This window comes from Paralichthys olivaceus, chromosome 1, assembly GCF_024713975.1.
Source record: "Paralichthys olivaceus isolate ysfri-2021 chromosome 1, ASM2471397v2, whole genome shotgun sequence".
Lineage (NCBI taxonomy): Eukaryota > Metazoa > Chordata > Actinopteri > Pleuronectiformes > Paralichthyidae > Paralichthys > Paralichthys olivaceus.
In genome coordinates this window covers 147,583-169,714 of record NC_091093.1, presented here as the reverse complement: position 1 = coordinate 169,714, position 22,132 = coordinate 147,583, and positions in this window count along the sequence as shown.

The following is a 22,132-nucleotide window of genomic DNA, read 5'->3' as shown; positions in this document are numbered from 1 at the left end:
GGTTGTAATGTTTACTGTCAGTTGCAGCACTTAGAGAACAGTATTTTTGTTTATTCTTGTGTTTTTATGTTCAAAAAGTTATTCTAACACCAGCAGCAGTAAGAGCATGTGTAGTTACCCTAACCAGACATTTGAACCCAAAAGGCTCCAAATTTGATCTTTTGACCTGCAACACCCGAGCTTTTTTTTTTTTTCAATTATCTTTTTTATTGATTCCACATATCAATATTCCATCAATATTTTACATAATGTGTATAATTTTACAACAGTATAAAACATTCCTATACTTCCACCGCAGAGCAGAGACATAATTGGACATGAATTCTCAAGTAAAGTTACAGTAGAGTAAATGTGAAGTAAAATGAACCGCTTTTTCACTCTTGTCCTTATTTTCACACCTCTCCTGCATTGTTCCTTGTCTCCTGATTGGGGTAAACATATCAAATAAATAAATGAACAATAAACAAGTTTGTAGCCTGAACCAAGGGGGTCAACACTCTGCAATACACACTGTCCTTATTGCACAAAGTCTACTCTCAATGGAGACACAAAATCAATCCAGTTTTCCCAGTAGTTTTTAAAAGTTTCTGATTTTAGTCTAGCTGAGAAAGTCAGCTTCTCCATTCTATATATATCAAGCATTACATCTACCCAATCCTCTATTTTTGGTGGATCTTTTTTTAGCCATTTTCTGGTGATGGCCTTTTTAGCCACCACCACCATTATTCGAAATATGTATTTAATCTCCTGGTTCTCTTTTCCCAAATATAAAACTTCAAATGAAAGTGGAATTTGCACTTTCAGAATTGTTTCCATACTCTTCTTTAACTCTTGCCAAAAAGGTATAATACAAGGGCATCCCCAAAAGATATGAAAATGGTTGGCCTTATTTTCCCCACACAGTCTCCAACGTCGTGTGTCTTGAGATTTCTGTTGTGTTGGTGTAATAAAGTATCTTACAATGTTCTTCCAACCATATTCTCTACATGAGAGGGAGCATGTTGTTTTCCACTGTCCTTCATTTACCTTGTCCCATTCCTCCTCTGATAACGTGCGAACGAGCTGAACACGTTCTTCAATAGGTTCAACAACAACCCCCCCACCCCCAGCGGACCCTCCACTGCCTCTACGACTGCCTCTACTGCTTCTCAGAGCAACAACCCCCCACCTCCCCCCATCATCCTCTGCCCCACACCACACCCGTCACCATCTCCCCCCACCCCTCCGCTGGCTTTCACCACAGACTTTTTCACACCTCCCACCCCCAGGACATCCTCACATCACCCACAGTCCCCCACCACCACCACCTCCTGCAACACACACCTCTTTGCACCACCCTCAAACCCACCACTGACATCCCCTACCCTCCAGTCTGGACTACACATCACAGCCAGCCAGGTGAGGAGAGAGCTGGAGAGGCTCAAACAGAGGAAAGCTGCTGGACCGGACCGCATCAGCCCTCGTGTGCTGAAGGCATGTTCCAGCCAGCTCTGTGGAGTTCTCCAGCACCTCTTCAACCTGAGCCTACACCTTCAGAGAGTGCCAGTGCTCTGGAAAACATCCTGCCTGGTCCCAGTGCCCAAAAAAGGACATCCTGCTGCACTGGAGGACTACAGGCCGGTGGCACTGACCTCTCACATCATGAAGGTCATGGAGAGACTGGTATTGGCACACCTCAGACCACTGGTGTGCCCATCACAAGACCCCCTGCAGTTTGCATATCAGCCCCATGTTGGGGTTGATGATGCAATCATCTACCTGCTGCAGAAGGCCTACTCCTCCCTGGACAGACCCAACACCTCAGTCCGGATCATGTTTTTTGATTTCTCCAGCGCCTTCAACACCATCCAGCCCAGACTGCTGAAGGCCAAACTGGAGGGCACGCGGGTGAGTGCTCCCCTCATCACTTGGGTCGATGACTATCTGACGGGCAGACCACAGTTTGTGAGATTACAGAATTGTGTGTCTGATCGTCTGATCAGTAACATCGGGGCCCCCCAGGGAACTGTACTGTCCCCCTTCCTCTTCACCACATACACTGCTGATTTTAAGCACTGCACTGAGTCGTGTCATCTGCAGAAGTTCTCTGATGACACAGCCATTGTGGGGTGTATTGAGGGCGGGAGGGAGGCTGAGTACAGGGACCTGGTCGACCGCTTTGTGAAGTGGTGTGGGGAGAACCGCCTGCAGCTCAACGTGGAGAAGACGAAGGAGATGGTGGTGGATTTCAGGAGGAACAAGCCCCTGCCCTCTCCTGTCTGCATCGGTGGGACGGATGTGGAGGTGGTACCTGCATACAAGTACCTCGGTATCACATTGGACAATAAACTGGACTGGTCCACCCACACAGAGGCCGTCTACAAGAAGGGCCTGAGCCGGCTTTACTTCCTGAGGAGGCTCGGGTCCTTCAATGTCTGGAACAAAATGCCCGCAGATGTTCTATCAGTCTGTTGTGGCGAGCACCATCTTCTTTGCTGTGGTGTCCTGGGGTGCGGGCATCAGGACAAAGGATGCCAACAGACTGAACAAAATCATAAGGAAAGCAGAGTCTGTGGTTGGCTCTAAGCTTGTCACCATGGAGGAGGTGGTGGAGAACAGGATGCTGGCAATCATGGACAATCCCTCTCACCCCCTCCACAAAACACTGGACAAGCTAAAGAGCAGCTTCAGCCACAGGCTCATCCAACCCCGCTGCTCTAAGGAGCGATACAGGAAATCGTTCATTCCAACCGCAATAAGACTCTATAACTCATCTACCTCTGTCAGAGCCACCATCACAGAACTGCACTAACATACCTGTCACCCTTGCACCATGTACCCTGTACTACACTACGCCCCATATACTGGAACATTTACTTCTGTGATATGTGTTAATTAAACCATTTTGATATTACAGACCATTTTATACAATAATATTGTCTTTTGCACACCCAGTCTACATATTCTTACACTGATAGTATATTGTATAGTCAAGTACTTATATTTATACCCTACTATATACTATATATCATATCATATTATATTATACTCTGTATATTCTCTGTATATTCTTCGTATATATAAGTCTATATACACATATTTATACATGTGTACATGTTATTATTATTATATTATTACTACTACTATTACTATTATTATTATATATACTGTTGCTGCCATTATTACTATATACTGCTATTATATTGGTATAAGTACTATCTATATAAATATATATTATGTTATATTGTATACTATATATATATATATATATATATATATATATATATATATATATATATATATATATATATACTGTACTACTATTCTTATATACTGTCTAACAATAACATTACCATCATATCATCATTACTATTACCATCATATTGCCACTGCACTACTTGTCTGCCTATTCATCTTGTGTTTCTGTTTTTGTTCATTTTTACCTCAATGTTTTGTTTTGTTCTATTGTATTGTGTTTTGTTGTGTTCTGATATACGAGCTGCTATGACAACTTAATTTCCCTCCGGGGATGAATAAAGTAATCTATCTATCTATCTATCTAACTGCCACCCAGCCTCTTTTCCCCCCTTTTCTTTTATATATGTCATATTGTTACCCTTTAATCTTTCCACTTCTTTATATAGTTTTGTGATTAGTTTCTTTCCCTGGTCTGAATCATATGCTGAGATAAAGAACTTAATGATTCCTGACTCAGGCTCATCTGAATTAAACTTTTTTATAGTTTTCTCCATATAATGCCGCATCTGTAGATATCTGTATAAATCTTGATTGTTTAATCCATACCGATTTTTTAGATCCTGAAAACTTTTGATGGTCTTCTTTTTAAAAAGTTCCCAAAATATTTTTGGTCCCGCGTCCCATCTACTGAATCTACTATCTGCTGTGTTTGGTGTGAAGTCTGAATCATATGCGATTCATCTCAATACCTTACTCTCTTCAATCACTTTATTCTTTGATATAATCTCAAGAAATTCCCTGTCTGCCCCTGCTGCCTTCTAGCCGTATAACGTTATTAAAAACAAGCAAGATCTTACCTTTGCACTTTTCCTGCCACACAGGGAAAGACAACGCCTCCACGACACACACAAATGAAACTTATCTCTCTCTCACGTGTCTGTGTGTGTGTGTGTGTGTGTGTGTGTGTGTGTGTGTGTGTGTGTGTGTGTGTGTGTGCGTCGGGTCAGATCAAGGTGGTCAGCGGGACCTTTCACGTGACTCCTGCATTTAGAGACGCGGTCTTTCCCTGCGTGGAGTTGGAGAGAGCAAGCGACCTTCGGTGACCACGGACAATGATATTCCGGCTGAAATCTTGATACGGACACACAGGGGATGCAGAGGACGCAAAAAACTACGGAGGAAAAGGCGAGTCTTCCCTCCATTGTCATGGGAAACGTGAGATCGCTGGGGAATAAGATGGACGAGCTGACTGCACTGGTCCAAAGTCAGAAGGAGTATCGTGAGTGTAGTTTAATATGCTTTACGGAGACATGGCTGCACCAGGATGTTCCCGACGAAAACACCACCATCAAGGGCTTCCATACTGTGCGCGTGGACAGAGACAGCGTTCAGAGCGGTAAGCGCAAAGGAGGGGGTCTTTGCAGGCGACTGAAAGACCGCGTCTCTAAATGCAGGTGTCACATGAAAGGTCCCGCTGATCACCTTGATCTGACCCGACACACACAGACACGTGAGAGAGAGAGAGAGAGATAAGTTTCATTTCTGATGAAAGTGTGTGTCGTGGAGGCGTGGTCTTCCCCTGTGTAGGAGAGGTGTATAGGCTGGTAAGATCTTTTTTGTTTTTTAATTTTTAATAACGTTATATGGATTACATTATAGCGTAACGAGTTGATATGATGCGGAGCTCCCTGTGTTGTTTTCCAATTGCTGGTGGAAGTGAAGGGGGTTAACCCCGCAGTAAGCAACATCACCTTCGGCCCTGGATGGAACACACCTCTGGCTACGACCGGTGAGCTGAAGCAGGAACGATTAACAAGAGGAAAGTGACTGAAGGAAAGTGTGAAAGACATTCACAGATTCAGACTTTTCGGATCAATAGCAGACTCGCAAGGGGATTCGTATCAAGTTACATTGTGAAACCTTTCAGGTAATGCAATAACTTTATTACAGTTTCCCTTTTTCCAAATGAACAACTGAGACGATCCCTCATGTGATTAGTTTATCATTAATACCACGGTCATTTTATACTCCACTTCAACTCTTCTTTACCCATCTTTCACACTTTACTGCAGTAATTTCCTCCTGTCCTCAACCAGAAATATGTCACGCTATAATGTGATCCGTATAATGTTATTAAAAATGTATAAAACACCCCACACTTGAGAACAAACACAGTTAAGATCTGTTGTTATATAGATAGTATGCTTGAATGTTGTTATATAGTATTGTTTGCAGATGCTATGAATGTGTTGTTAATTTTATGACACTCAGCCCACAGTGTGGACGATCATCTGCCTGGATCATCTGGTATCAGCTCTTACTAGTTAAAATGTAAACAATAACAGTGTAAAGAAGTTATTGATTATCAATGATAGCAGCAACAATTAATATAATAAGCATTGTTGTTAATAATAATAATAATAATAGTTGTTCTCCTTCAGTTCTTGAGTCAGAGGTATCTGCAATGAGAGAGAGAAAGAGAGAGAGGGACTATGGGAGAAAAGAGACACGTCAATAACATAGTTTTTGACATTTATTAAAAAAAATAAATGAGTGTGGGGTGGGGGGGGGGCAGAGAGACAGAGAGAAGTGGAGAAGTGCTCTGTGGATGATGGGAGTTTCCCCTGCAGTCTAGACCTATAGCAGCTTAAGGGATGGTTCAGGACTCACCTGATCCAGCAAGGCTTTATCAAAAAGGAATGTTTTAAGTTTAACCGTAAATGCACAGAAGTTGTCTGCCTGGTAGCTGAATGCTCTACCTCCTGTTCTACTCTTACAGACTCTTGGAACCACAAGAGAGCCTGTGTTTTGGGAATGAAAACACCTACTGTAGATGCTTGAGAGAGAGTCTGAGCCAGGGACAGTAAATATGGTTGAGGTTCCATCAATAAGGTGAGTAATAAAAAATGTGATACCTTACAATATACTGTGATGTTAACTGTGTTCTGAGAATGTTTTTGAAATCTGTGGGGATTTATGTAGATAACATTTATTTGACAACTTGTACCATTTCTATTTGGGGGGGGCAATTTCACGGCTATGCTCAGTATCAAATTCTAAATCCACATTAAAAAATTGAGGAGAAAAAAATATGAAAAGATGAGGAGGGAGGTTGATTTTCATGTGATTTTTATTGTGTTGTAGACTGGTTTGTTTTAAATGTCCCCCAGGCAAAATGGAACGTGCGTAACTTGTAGTGACTACAGTATCAGTATAGTGCCTGGAAAAGATAATTTTGGATACATGCCTCGAGCTGCAACTGGCAACTGACGCAGAAAGTAATGCATGTAAGACACATTGTCATCATCCACAGGGTCTCCTCCTGTGTCCTTTCACCTCCCCTCTATAATGTGTATACTGATGACTGCCGCAGCTGGCATGACAACAGATTACTTTTCAAATTTGCTGATGACTTTGTGACAGTCAGTTTCCTCCATGCAGATGAGAACAACCATGGTCCCATTGTGGATTGTGAATCTGTAGTGGTGTGACTGTGCATTTTTACTACTAAATGTGACAAAAACCAAGGACATGAGTTTTAGGCATCAGTCCTCAAACTCTTAGAATACTATCATCAAGGGATATGTGGTAGACATTGTAGAGAACTACAAGTACCTTGGGATGATTATTAACTATGATATCTCTGATGTTCCTGATGATGGCTGTTTGTATTACAGATAGCAAGTGGCTGATCCCTTAATCAGTAGAACATGTACTTGTACAATGTAACTTGTTACAATGCTCAATGATATAGATATCCATTCCAGATTTCTGCAACATGCCTTGTAATTTTATCCATAATTAATTATGAAAATAAATCCAGTTTATGATTTGTGATATATGACAATTTGATTGTGACTAATCATAATTCAAGGTCAGCTTTAATTTGCCTCAATTCGAGATACCTTAAATTAAGTTTAAAGTGAGAATGTCATTGTGGAAATCCTGAACTTTAAATAGTGACTAATGAAGCATTGTGTTAGTTCATGCAGGACACGGAGTCATGTGCTCAGCTAACGATAGGTTCATGGGTGCTCATCAGTCACTCACCAATCACAGCCCATTCTCTCACCAAAGCGGTCCCTTTAAATACGACCTCATCCTCACTGATCCCTGCTCAGCTATAACACTTTTAGCACTGTAATGGAAATGTTACATTTGTGTATGTATAATTGCATGAGCAGACATGTACTGTATGTCGAGGACTGACCAAATGGTTGACCAAATTGTTAATCTAAAAGGGCAACTTTAATGTTTACGATGGTGGCTTAAGAGACTTGAGTTTTATGGCCTCGAGAAACCACAACTTTATGGTATCTCGTTGTATCTCTGATTGGGATCAAACAACTGGGATCTCACGGGGGGGGGGGGGGTCATCCACAGAACATGTTAACAAAAGGACAGGATGTCTCTTCCACTGAGTGAAACTACAGAAGGGTAATATATACCTTTGCATGCTTAGTGGGAGGGGGCTGTGAGTTATAAGAACACAGATTCTCCTATGTTCTTTGCTCATTTGTGCATGTCAATCAGGTGACGTGTACTAATGAGTCCATCTGCAGATGCTGAATTGAACTTACAGAAAGAAATATCTGAAACTATAATAGTTCAACTGAATTGTAGATATCAAATGTTATTTTAATGTTACCATTACCTTTCTTGACATGTACTGTAGATGCTTGAGAGAGTGTCTGAGCCAGGGACAGTAGACATCACTGAGGTTCCATCAATAAGGAGAGTATTGAAACACATGATATTTTACAATATACTGTGATGTAGATTCTCAGAAAGTTACAGAAATTTGTGGGGAAAAATTGTTTGCAGATGCTATGAATGTCATGTTAATTTCTGACACTCAGTTCACATTTATAGAGTTGGCTTGTTTTGTCAAGAAATCATCCATGTAAAATAAAAGAACATGGAACAAATTATTTATCATGTATTGCTATATTTCTTTCTTTACCATTTTCACATTCAGTATGGCCAGAGGCATTACGTTTTCAGGTTGTCCATCCATCTGTCTTGCCAATTCATGTGAATGCGATATCTCATGTACAACTACGTTATGTTAGTCAAAGGTCAAAAGGTCAAGCTCACATGACTTTGCATTGTTTTGAATACAATTTATCAGGATTGTCCAAAGGAAATATCATTACATGTGGCACAAACATTCATTTGGACTCAATGATGACTTGAATAGAATTCAGTTGTCAAAGATCAAATGGCAAGGTCACTAGGACCTCACAAAGCACACTACTTGCCTTGTAAATGCGATATATCCGAAATGCCTTCAGGGAATTCTTTCACATTTGGCACAAACATTCATATGAATAAGGGTTTCATTTTGGTAGCCAAATGTCACAGTGTTCTCACAAAGCATGTAAATATTTTTCCTTAAATTGATATCTAAAGATCAGCTCATGGGAATGTCGTCAAACTTGGTAAAAATATTAACTTCAATTCAAAGATGAAGAATTTTATTCCCTTCGAAGTTAAAGGTCAGAGTAACGTCACTGTGAATGTGATATGTTAGGACTGTCAGTAGGGAATTTCATTATATCTGGTAACTTGGAATGCTTGAGGGAATTTCTTATCAACGCTACATGAGTTGTCACTTGGATTTCAGCCCTCTAGCTGGTCAGGGGCCTAAACAGGGTTCGCAGCCTCTTGGTTCTGGAGATTTTTGGGGAAATTACGATCCCTTTCGGGGCCTTCCCAGGTGCCTAGGAGCCCCAAATTTGACCCACTGGTCACGAGGGGCTCTTTGAGCCTGCATTACCAATTTTCACCAAAACTGCAGAAGGGCCCAGGTGACCTTTGTGACCTTTGGTATCAATTAGGCCCATTTCTACGGGCTCCATTTTGATAGCCGTACAGAGTACATACGGGTATGAGAGGGAAGAATGTTGATCTGGGGCCTAATGATCGCAACGGTGTAACTTTCAAACAGTTTGAGGCTTTTTTGGCTGAAATGAGGGGCCAGCATATTCTAGGCATTGATAATGGGATTTACACTAACTTCTGATTCCCCTTTCATTATAGATTGCAATTTGACGGGCCTCCAGCAAATGCCAGAAAGCACGTAGAGCTTTGAAACCACGACAGGAGCCTTCTTTACAGAAAGCCCATCCACCTATTTCGGCCTGGTGTCCGCAGGCGCGAAAGAAAAAAAGTTGTGCCTGGTTGAATTAGGCAGTCAGACAGGTTCTGACACTTGTTGCTTTTTGTGACACAAGGAATATTGTGCTTTACCCGCAAGTTAGCTGAAGTAGCAGAGTACCATTAAATTTCTCATATTCTAATACTTGAGCATATTCATGTTATGGTTATAATGTTTACTGTCAGTTGCAGCAGTTAGAGAACAGTATTTTTGTGTATTCTTGTGTTTTATGTTCAACAAGTTATTCTAACACCAGCAGCAGTAAGAGCAGGTGTAGTTACCAGAGGGATCCAGGAGAGGGAGCATGTAGCTTTTGAGGAACATTAAGAGACACCTCGCTTACTCCCTTCAGTCATAATGCACATGATTTGAGAAAAGTTTGTGTCCATGTATCGTTCATTCAAATACTCCCTTTTTCAGGTATGAGTTCCTCATAGTAAGGGTTAATATTTACCAGTGTGTTAGGTGAATGTGTATATGTGCTCAGGAAACTCAGCCCACAGTTAAAGGTTGGTAAGTGCATATTATGAAATGGAAAATATGTTCATGAAAGAAAAAAAACATATTATTTCTGTACAGTTTACTGAATATATTGCAATACTACTGCTCAATTAATTATTGTTATTATTATCCCATCACCTATTCAATTCAATTCAATTTTATTTGTATAGCGCCAAATCATAATATACATTATCTCAAGGAACTTTACATAGAAGGTCAAGACCTTCAAATCTTGTTTAATATAAAGAAACCTAACAGTTCCCACAATGAGCAGACTTTGGTGACTGTGAAGAGTAAAAACTCCCTCACTTACAGGGAGAAACCTCTAGCAGAACCAGGCTCAATGTGGACGATCATCTGCCTGGATCATCTGGTATCAGCTCTTACTAGTTAAAATGTAAACAATAACAGTGTAAAGAAGTTATTGATTATCAATGATAGCAGCAACAATTAATATAATAATTAATTAAGTATTGTTGTTAATAATAATAATAATAATAGTTGTTCTCCTTCAGTTCTGGAGTCAGAGGTATCTGCAATGAGAGAGAGAAAGAGAGAGAGGGACTATGGGAGAAAAGAGACACAACAATAACATAGTTTTTGACATTTATTAAAAAAAAAAAATGAGTGTGGGGTGGGGGGGGGCAGAGAGACAGAGAGAAGTGGAGAAGTGCTCTGTGGATGATGGGAGTTTCCCCTGCAGTCTAGACCTATAGCAGCTTAAGGGATGGTTCAGGACTCACCTGATCCAGCAAGGCTTTATCAAAAAGGAATGTTTTAAGTTTAACCGTAAATGCACAGAAGTTGTCTGCCTGGTAGCTGAATGCTCTACCTCCTGTTCTACTCTTACAGACTCTTGGAACCACAAGAGAGCCTGTGTTTTGGGAATGAAAACACCTACTGTAGATGCTTGAGAGAGAGTCTGAGCCAGGGACAGTAAATATGGTTGAGGTTCCATCAATAAGGTGAGTAATAAAAAATGTGATACCTTACAATATACTGTGATGTTAACTGTGTTCTGAGAATGTTTTTGAAATCTGTGGGGATTTATGTAGATAACATTTATTTGACAACTTGTACCATTTCTATTTGGGGGGGGGCAATTTCACGGCTATGCTCAGTATCAAATTCTAAATCCACATTAAAAAATTGAGGAGAAAAAAATATGAAAAGATGAGGAGGGAGGTTGATTTTCATGTGATTTTTATTGTGTTGTAGACTGGTTTGTTTTAAATGTCCCCCAGGCAAACTGGAACGTGCGTAACTTGTAGTGACTACAGTATCAGTATAGTGCCTGGAAAAGATAATTTTGGATACATGCCTCGAGCTGCAACTGGCAACTGACACAGAAAGTAATGCATGTAAGACACATTGTCATCATCCACAGGGTCTCCTCCTGTGTCCTTTCACCTCCCCTCTATAATGTGTATACTGATGACTGCCGCAGCTGGCATGACAACAGATTACTTTTCAAATTTGCTGATGACTCTGTGACAGTCAGTTTCCTCCATGCAGATGAGAACAACCATGGTCCCATTGTGGATTGTGAATCTGTAGTGGTGTGACTGTGCATTTTTACTACTAAATGTGACAAAAACCAAGGACATGAGTTTTAGGCATCAGTCCTCAAACTCTTAGAATACTATCATCAAGGGACATGTGGTAGACATTGTAGAGAACTACAAGTACCTTGGGATGATTATTAACTATGATATCTCTGATGTTCCTGATGATGGCTGTTTGTATTACAGATAGCAAGTGGCTGATCCCTTATTCAGTAGAACATGTACTTGTACAATGTAACTTGTTACAATGCTCAATGATATAGATATCCATTCCAGATTTCTGCAACATGCCTTGTAATTTTATCCATAATTAATTATGAAAATAAATCCAGTTTATGATTTGTGATATATGACAATTTGATTGTGACTGATCATAATTCAAGGTCAGCTTTAATTTGCCTCAATTCGAGATACCTTAAATTAAGTTTAAAGTGAGAATGTCATTGTGGAAATCCTGAACTTAAATAGTGACTAATGAAGCATTGTGTTAGTTCATGCAGGACACGGAGTCATGTGCTCAGCTAACGATAGGTTCATGGGTGCTCATCAGTCACTCACCAATCACAGCCCATTCTCTCACCAAAGCGGTCCCTTTAAATACGACCTCATCCTCACTGATCCCTGCTCAGCTATAACACTTTTAGCACTGTAATGGAAATGTTACATTTGTGTATGTATAATTGCATGAGCAGACATGTACTGTATGTCGAGGACTGACCAAATGGTTGACCAAATTGTTAATCTAAAAGGGCAACTTTAAGGTTTACGATGGTGGCTTAAGAGACTTGAGTTTTATGGCCTCGAGAAACCACAACTTTATGGTATCTCGTTGTATCTCTGATTGGGATCAAACAACTGGGATCTCACGGGGGGGGGGGGGATCATCCACAGAACATGTTAACAAAAGGACAGGATGTATCTTCCACTGAGTGAAACTACAGAAGGGTAATATATACCTTTGCATGCTTAGTGGGAGGGGGCTGTGAGTTAAAAGAACACAGATTCTCCTATGTTCTTTGCTCATTTGTGCATGTCAATCAGGTGACGTGTACTAATGAGTCCATCTGCAGATGCTGAATTGAACTTACAGAAAGAAATATCTGAAACTATAATAGTTCAACTGAATTGTAGATATCAAATGTTATTTTAATGTTACCATTACCTTTCTTGACATGTACTGTAGATGCTTGAGAGAGTGTCTGAGCCAGGGACAGTAGACATCACTGAGGTTCCATCAATAAGGAGAGTATTGAAACACATGATATTTTACAATATACTGTGATGTAGATTCTCAGAAAGTTACAGAAATTTGTGGGGAAAAATTGTTTGCAGATGCTATGAATGTCATGTTAATTTCTGACACTCAGTTCACATTTATAGAGTTGGCTTGTTTTGTCAAGAAATCATCCATGTAAAATAAAAGAACATGGAACAAATTATTTATCATGTATTGCTATATTTCTTTCTTTACCATTTTCACATTCAGTATGGCCAGAGGCATTACGTTTTCAGGTTGTCCATCCATCTGTCTTGCCAATTCATGTGAATGCGATATCTCATGTACAACTACGTTATGTTAGTCAAAGGTCAAAAGGTCAAGCTCACATGACTTTGCATTGTTTTGAATACAATTTATCAGGATTGTCCAAAGGAAATATCATTACATGTGGCACAAACATTCATTTGGACTCAATGATGACTTGAATAGAATTCAGTTGTCAAAGATCAAATGGCAAGGTCACTAGGACCTCACAAAGCACACTACTTGCCTTGTAAATGCGATATATCCGAAAGGCCTTCAGGGAATTCTTTCACATTTGGCACAAACATTCATATGAATTTGGGTTTCATTTTGGTAGCCAAATGTCACAGTGTTCTCACAAAGCATGTAAATATTTTTCCTTAAATTGATATCTAAAGATCAGCTCATGGGAATGTCGTCAAACTTGGTAAAAATATTAACTTCAATTCAAAGATGAAGAATTTTATTCCCTTCGAAGTTAAAGGTCAGAGTAACGTCACTGTGAATGTGATATGTTAGGACTGTCAGTAGGGAATTTCATTATATCTGGTAACTTGGAATGCTTGAGGGAATTTCTTATCAATGCTACATGAGTTGTCACTTGGATTTCAGTCCTCTAGCTGGTCAGGGGCCTAAACAGGGTTCGCAGCCTCTTGGTTCTGGAGATTTTTGGGGAAATTACGATCCCTTTCGGGGCCTTCCCAAGGGCCTAGGAGCCCCAAATTTGACCCACTGGTCACGAGGGGCTCTTTGAGCCTGCATTACCGATTTTCACCAAAACTGCAGAAGGGCCCAGGTGACCTTTGTGACCTTTGGTATCAATTAAGCCCATTTCTACGGGCTCCATTTTGATAGCCGTACAGAGTACATACGGGTATGAGAGGGAAGAATGTTGATCTGGGGCCTAATGATCGCAACGGTGTAACTTTCAAACAGTTTGAGGCTTTTTTGGCTGAAATGAGGGGCCAGCATATTCTAGGCATTGATAATGGGATTTACACTAACTTCTGATTCCCCTTTCATTATAGATTGCAATTTGACGGGCCTCCAGCAAATGCCAGAAAGCACGTAGAACTTTGAAACCACGACAGGAGCCTTCTTTACAGAAAGCCCATCCACCTATTTCGGCCTGGTGTCCGCAGGCGCGAAAGAAAAAAAGTTGTGCCTGGTTGAATTAGGCAGTCAGACAGGTTCTGACACTTGTTGCTTTTTGTGACACAAGGAATATTGTGCTTTACCCGCAAGTTAGCTGAAGTAGCAGAGTACCATTAAATTTCTCATATTCTAATACTTGAGCATATTCATGTTATGGTTATAATGTTTACTGTCAGTTGCAGCAGTTAGAGAACAGTATTTTTGTGTATTCTTGTGTTTTATGTTCAACAAGTTATTCTAACACCAGCAGCAGTAAGAGCAGGTGTAGTTACCAGAGGGATCCAGGAGAGGGAGCATGTAGCTTTTGAGGAACATTAAGAGACACCTCGCTTACTCCCTTCAGTCATAATGCACATGATTTGAGAAAAGTTTGTGTCCATGTATCGTTCATTCAAATACTCCCTTTTTCAGGTATGAGTTCCTCATAGTAAGGGTTAATATTTACCAGTGTGTTAGGTGAATGTGTATATGTGCTCAGGAAACTCAGCCCACAGTTAAAGGTTGGTAAGTGCATAATATGAAATGGAAAATATGTTCATGAAAGAAAAAAAACATATTATTTCTGTACAGTTTACTGAATATATTGCAATACTACTGCTCAATTAATTATTGTTATTATTATCCCATCACCTATTCAATTCAATTCAATTTTATTTGTATAGCGCCAAATCATAATATACATTATCTCAAGGAACTTTACATAGAAGGTCAAGACCTTCAAATCTTGTTTAATATAAAGAAACCTAACAGTTCCCACAATGAGCAGACTTTGGTGACTGTGAAGAGTAAAAACTCCCTCACTTACAGGAAGAAACCTCTAGCAGAACCAGGCTCAATGTGGACGATCATCTGCCTGGATCATCTGGTATCAGCTCTTACTAGTTAAAATGTAAACAATAACAGTGTAAAGAAGTTATTGATTATCAATGATAGCAGCAACAATTAATATAATAATTAATTAAGTATTGTTGTTAATAATAATAATAATAATAGTTGTTCTCCTTCAGTTCTGGAGTCAGAGGTATCTGCAATGAGAGAGAGAAAGAGAGAGAGGGACTATGGGAGAAAAGAGACACGTCAATAACATAGTTTTTGACATTTATTAAAAAAAATAAATGAGTGTGGGGTGGGGGGGGGGGGCAGAGAGACAGAGAGAAGTGGAGAAGTGCTCTGTGGATGATGGGAGTTTCCCCTGCAGTCTAGACCTATAGCAGCTTAAGGGATGGTTCAGGACTCACCTGATCCAGCAAGGCTTTATCAAAAAGGAATGTTTTAAGTTTAACCGTAAATGCACAGAAGTTGTCTGCCTGGTAGCTGAATGCTCTACCTCCTGTTCTACTCTTACAGACTCTTGGAACCACAAGAGAGCCTGTGTTTTGGGAATGAAAACACCTACTGTAGATGCTTGAGAGAGAGTCTGAGCCAGGGACAGTAAATATGGTTGAGGTTCCATCAATAAGGTGAGTAATAAAAAATGTGATACCTTACAATATACTGTGATGTTAACTGTGTTCTGAGAATGTTTTTGAAATCTGTGGGGATTTATGTAGATAACATTTATTTGACAACTTGTACCATTTCTATTTGGGGGGGGGCAATTTCACGGCTATGCTCAGTATCAAATTCTAAATCCACATTAAAAAATTGAGGAGAAAAAAATATGAAAAGATGAGGAGGGAGGTTGATTTTCATGTGATTTTTATTGTGTTGTAGACTGGTTTGTTTTAAATGTCCCCCAGGCAAAATGGAACGTGCGTAACTTGTAGTGACTACAGTATCAGTATAGTGCCTGGAAAAAGATAATTTTGGATACATGCCTCGAGCTGCAACTGGCAACTGACGCAGAAAGTAATGCATGTAAGACACATTGTCATCATCCACAGGGTCTCCTCCTGTGTCCTTTCACCTCCCCTCTATAATGTGTATACTGATGACTGCCGCAGCTGGCATGACAACAGATTACTTTTCAAATTTGCTGATGACTTTGTGACAGTCAGTTTCCTCCATGCAGATGAGAACAACCATGGTCCCATTGTGGATTGTGAATCTGTAGTGGTGTGACTGTGCATTTTTACTACTAAATGTGACAAAAACCAAGGACATGAGTTTTAGGCATCAGTCCTCAAACTCTTAGAATACTATCATCAAGGGATATGTGGTAGACATTGTAGAGAACTACAAGTACCTTGGGATGATTATTAACTATGATATCTCTGATGTTCCTGATGATGGCTGTTTGTATTACAGATAGCAAGTGGCTGATCCCTTAATCAGTAGAACATGTACTTGTACAATGTAACTTGTTACAATGCTCAATGATATAGATATCCATTCCAGATTTCTGCAACATGCCTTGTAATTTTATCCATAATTAATTATGAAAATAAATCCAGTTTATGATTTGTGATATATGACAATTTGATTGTGACTAATCATAATTCAAGGTCAGCTTTAATTTGCCTCAATTCGAGATACCTTAAATTAAGTTTAAAGTGAGAATGTCATTGTGGAAATCCTGAACTTTAAATAGTGACTAATGAAGCATTGTGTTAGTTCATGCAGGACACGGAGTCATGTGCTCAGCTAACGATAGGTTCATGGGTGCTCATCAGTCACTCACCAATCACAGCCCATTCTCTCACCAAAGCGGTCCCTTTAAATACGACCTCATCCTCACTGATCCCTGCTCAGCTATAACACTTTTAGCACTGTAATGGAAATGTTACATTTGTGTATGTATAATTGCATGAGCAGACATGTACTGTATGTCGAGGACTGACCAAATGGTTGACCAAATTGTTAATCTAAAAGGGCAACTTTAATGTTTACGATGGTGGCTTAAGAGACTTGAGTTTTATGGCCTCGAGAAACCACAACTTTATGGTATCTCGTTGTATCTCTGATTGGGATCAAACAACTGGGATCTCACGGGGGGGGGGGGGGTCATCCACAGAACATGTTAACAAAAGGACAGGATGTCTCTTCCACTGAGTGAAACTACAGAAGGGTAATACATACCTTTGCATGCTTAGTGGGAGGGGGCTGTGAGTTATAAGAACACAGATTCTCCTATGTTCTTTGCTCATTTGTGCATGTCAATCAGGTGACATGTACTAATGAGTCCATCTGCAGATGCTGAATTGAACTTACAGAAAGAAATATCTGAAACTATAATAGTTCAACTGAATTGTAGATATCAAATGTTATTTTAATGTTACCATTACCTTTCTTGACATGTACTGTAGATGCTTGAGAGAGTGTCTGAGCCAGGGACAGTAGACATCACTGAGGTTCCATCAATAAGGAGAGTATTGAAACACATGATATTTTACAATATACTGTGATGTAGATTCTCAGAAAGTTACAGAAATTTGTGGGGAAAAATTGTTTGCAGATGCTATGAATGTCATGTTAATTTCTGACACTCAGTTCACATTTATAGAGTTGGCTTGTTTTGTCAAGAAATCATCCATGTAAAATAAAAGAACATGGAACAAATTATTTATCATGTATTGCTATATTTCTTTCTTTACCATTTTCACATTCAGTATGGCCAGAGGCATTACGTTTTCAGGTTGTCCATCCATCTGTCTTGCCAATTCATGTGAATGTGATATCTCATGTACAACTACGTTATGTTAGTCAAAGGTCAAAAGGTCAAGCTCACATGACTTTGCATTGTTTTGAATACAATTTATCAGGATTGTCCAAAGGAAATATCATTACATGTGGCACAAACATTCATTTGGACTCAATGATGACTTGAATAGAATTCAGTTGTCAAAGATCAAATGGCAAGGTCACTAGGACCTCACAAAGCACACTACTTGCCTTGTAAATGCGATATATCCGAAAGGCCTTCAGGGAATTCTTTCACATTTGGCACAAACATTCATATGAATTTGGGTTTCATTTTGGTAGCCAAATGTCACAGTGTTCTCACAAAGCATGTAAATATTTTTCCTTAAATTGATATCTAAAGATCAGCTCATGGGAATGTCGTCAAACTTGGTAAAAATATTAACTTCAATTCAAAGATGAAGAATTTTATTCCCTTTGAAGTTAAAGGTCAGAGTAACGTCACTGTGAATGTGATATGTTAGGACTGTCAGTAGGGAATTTCATTATATCTGGTAACTTGGAATGCTTGAGGGAATTTCTTATCAATGCTACATGAGTTGTCACTTGGATTTCAGTCCTCTAGCTGGTCAGGGGCCTAAACAGGGTTCGCAGCCTCTTGGTTCTGGAGATTTTTGGGGAAATTACGATCCCTTTCGGGGCCTTCCCAAGGGCCTAGGAGCCCCAAATTTGACCCACTGGTCACGAGGGGCTCTTTGAGCCTGCATTACCGATTTTCACCAAAACTGCAGAAGGGCCCAGGTGACCTTTGTGACCTTTGGTATCAATTAAGCCCATTTCTACGGGCTCCATTTTGATAGCCGTACAGAGTACATACGGGTATGAGAGGGAAGAATGTTGATCTGGGGCCTAATGATCGCAACGGTGTAACTTTCAAACAGTTTGAGGCTTTTTTGGCTGAAATGAGGGGCCAGCATATTCTAGGCATTAATAATGGGATTTACACTAACTTCTGATTCCCCTTTCATTATAGATTGCAATTTGACGGGCCTCCAGCAAATGCCAGAAAGCACGTAGAGCTTTGAAACCACGACAGGAGCCTTCTTTACAGAAAGCCCATCCACCTATTTCGGCCTGGTGTCCGCAGGCGCGAAAGAAAAAAAGTTGTGCCTGGTTGAATTAGGCAGTCAGACAGGTTCTGACACTTGTTCACTGAGTGAAACTACAGGAGGGTAATATATACCTTTGCATGCTTAGTGGAAAGGGGCTGCGAGTTTTAAGAGCACAGATTCTCCTAAGTTCTGTGCTCATTTGTGCATGTCATTCAGGTGATGTGTACTGATGAGTCCATCTGCAGATGCTGAATTAAACTTACAAAAAGAAGTGTTTGACTTTGTGCTTGTTTCACAGAAATTTCCACCACAATTTTGGCGTTGTCGGCAGGATCACTCGTTTGAGAGGACACTCTGGATCTCAGGGATGAAAGGTAAAACTGCACAGGTAATCTGGGTCTCTGACCTCACCCTCCCTGACAAAAGAGGGTAGAGACGTGAGGGCCTGATGCCTGAGAACCAAAGAGTGCTCTCACTGCTGTAATCTGGGGGACCAAGTAGCACAGAGACACTGTCTTTCTGGGAAGACAAATTCAGAAGGGAAACGATTCTCTCACTGGGTGAGTGACCGACGTGTCTGCATGGCGTGGTTTGGAACCGATGTAGAATCAAGGAAGCTTCAGGTGGTCTTGGAGATCACGGAGTTAATTGGGTTAACTAAGGAATAGAGAATAAGCCTGTTGGTGATCTTGGAGATCATGTAGTTAACTGGGTTAACTGAAGAGTATTGGAATAAACATGCTGGTGATCTAAGAGGAGGTCACAGAGTTAAGGAGTATATATACGGAGTGTTTGTTGATTTAATACACTTGTTATATTGGGTTCTGAAGTCGGGCTCATGATTTAACAAACTATGATATTATATAGGTAATAGAGTTTTGCACCAGAGATGTGGCTAGGACTGGAGGACTGAGACCTGAGCCAGGATTATATCGACGCTGCGGTCAATCTGCTTTAAGCAGACAGGGGAAAAAAAGAGAGAGAGAGGAGTTCTCAACTGCCAAAGGTAAGTAAAGGTAAGTAAATTTAAGTATATTAGGGGCATCATTGGCTTTTTGACGTTATTAACAAAGAATTCAATCCTAAAATAAAAAATAAATAAAAAACAAATTTTAAGAAAAGTAAATTAGAAATAATTTGGGAATTTCTAATGTTTTTCCCATATCAGCATAACTTTGGTCCTCCAAATTTTGTATTTTGTTGAACAAATGGGATTGAAAGTTTTAGAACTTTGGACCAAAAGGGGTTATGGGAGGGGAAAAGACATGTGATCTCAATAATAATAATGATGATTTAAACAGATGTTAAGAAGTAAATCACAAAATATTTATGCAGTGATAAATGCAATTAGGAGTGTTGAGCTCCTTCCTGATTAGACTTTATCATTGTCAGACATACACCAAAAGTAGGGACATCTTTTGGATGTGATTGATGAAGGATCAAAGATCAAATGGCAAGGTCACCAGCACCTCACAAAGCACACTTCTTGCCTTGTATATGCAATATTTAGCCAAAATGCCTTCAGGGAATTCTTTCATATTTGGCACAAACATTCACATGAATTTGGATTTCATTTTGGTAGCCAAATGTCACAGTGTTCTCACAAAGTATGTAAATATTTTTCCTTAAATTGATATCTAAAGATCAGCTCATGGGAATGTCGTCAAACTTGGTAAAAACATTAACTTAAACTCAAAGATGAAGGATTTTATTCCCTTCGAAGTTAAAGGTCAGAGTTACCTCACGTCACTGTGAATGTGATATATTAGGACTGTCAGTAGGGAATTTCATTATATCTGGTAACTTGGACTCACTGCTTGAGGGAATTATTTCTCAATGGAGTCACTTGGACTCAAACAAATTAAAGTGGTCAAGGGTCAAGGTTCACAGTGACCTTATATGAATTTAGTCTTAACAATGTTTAGAGGGTTAGGGTTACCTTTTAAGGACTTTTTTGGGTTAATATTTTTGCCATAATGAAAATTGAGCTGCCTTTCACTTTCTCAAAAAATTTTCGTAAAAAAAATTGAAATATTATAAACAAATAGTGGGCATCATCCTGAACGAGGATGAGGTGAAGATTCTAAGTCAGCTCTTAAGGATTTTTTTTTTTAGGTAAAAAAAAGACCTATCCTAACACATAATAGGAGAAGGTTATGGATGCCATAATTAAAATTTAACTGACTTTCCCTTGAATTTACTCAAAATGCGTACAGCAAAATTACGTGAGATTTTACATTCAGATAGTGAGGGTCATCCTAAACAAGAGTGGGGGGAAGTCTTTTTAAGGTTAATCTTTATTAAGAAAATCAATATCTTATTCATTGTAGCAAATATATCCTTATCTCACTGTCTTAAGCAATTTTAATCAACTTTGAGCAAATATTAGATTAAGAAGTCAACAGCTCGACTATTTACATTATGGAATTAAAAACTTGAAAACATTACTTTACAAAATTATTTTAAAGTTGACAGGGATATTTCACCTGAGCCTTGTTCAAGGTGACCATCCACTACTCGTGTGTTCTGATTTTCACCTTTAGTCATTAAAAATTCATCATCTGGACCAAAGTGGCAATTTTAAGCCTCTCTCGCCGTTTCCAGTGCTTTTGTGCACGCAGAGCTACTGTTTCCAGCTGTTTTGTGCACTCAGAACCACTTTGTGAACAAAAGTAATTCTTCTGAACTAAGGTTGCATTTTTAAGCTTCTCTCGCCATTTCCAGCGCTTTTGTGCACGCAGAGCCACTTTGTGAACAAAAGTAAATCTTCTGAACTAAGGTTGCATTTTTAAGCTTCTCTCGCCGGTTCCAGCGCTTTTGTGCACGCAGAGCTACTGTTTCCAGCTGTTTTGTGCACTCAGAACCACTTTGTGAACAAAAGTAAATCTTCTGAACTAAGGTTGCATTTTTAAGCTTCTCTCGCCATTTCCAGCGCTTTTGTGCACGCAGAGCCACTTTGTGAACAAAAGTAAATCTTCTGAACTAAGATTGCATTTTTAAGCTTCTCTCGCCGGTTCCAGCACTTTTGTGCACGCAGAGCTACTGTTTCCAGCTGTTTTGTGCACTCAGAACCACTTTGTGAACAAAAGTAAATCTTCTGAACTAAGGTTGCATTTTTAAGCTTCTCTCGCCATTTCCAGCGCTTTTGTGCACGCAGAGCCACTTTGTGAACAAAAGTAAATGTTCTGAACTAAGGTTGCATTTTTAAGCTTCTCTCGCCATTTCCAGCGCTTTTGTGCACGCAGAGCCACTTTGTGAACAAAAGTAAATCTTCTGAACTAAGATTGCATTTTTAAGCTTCTCTCGCCGGTTCCAGCACTTTTGTGCACGCAGAGCTACTGTTTCCAGCTGTTTTGTGCAC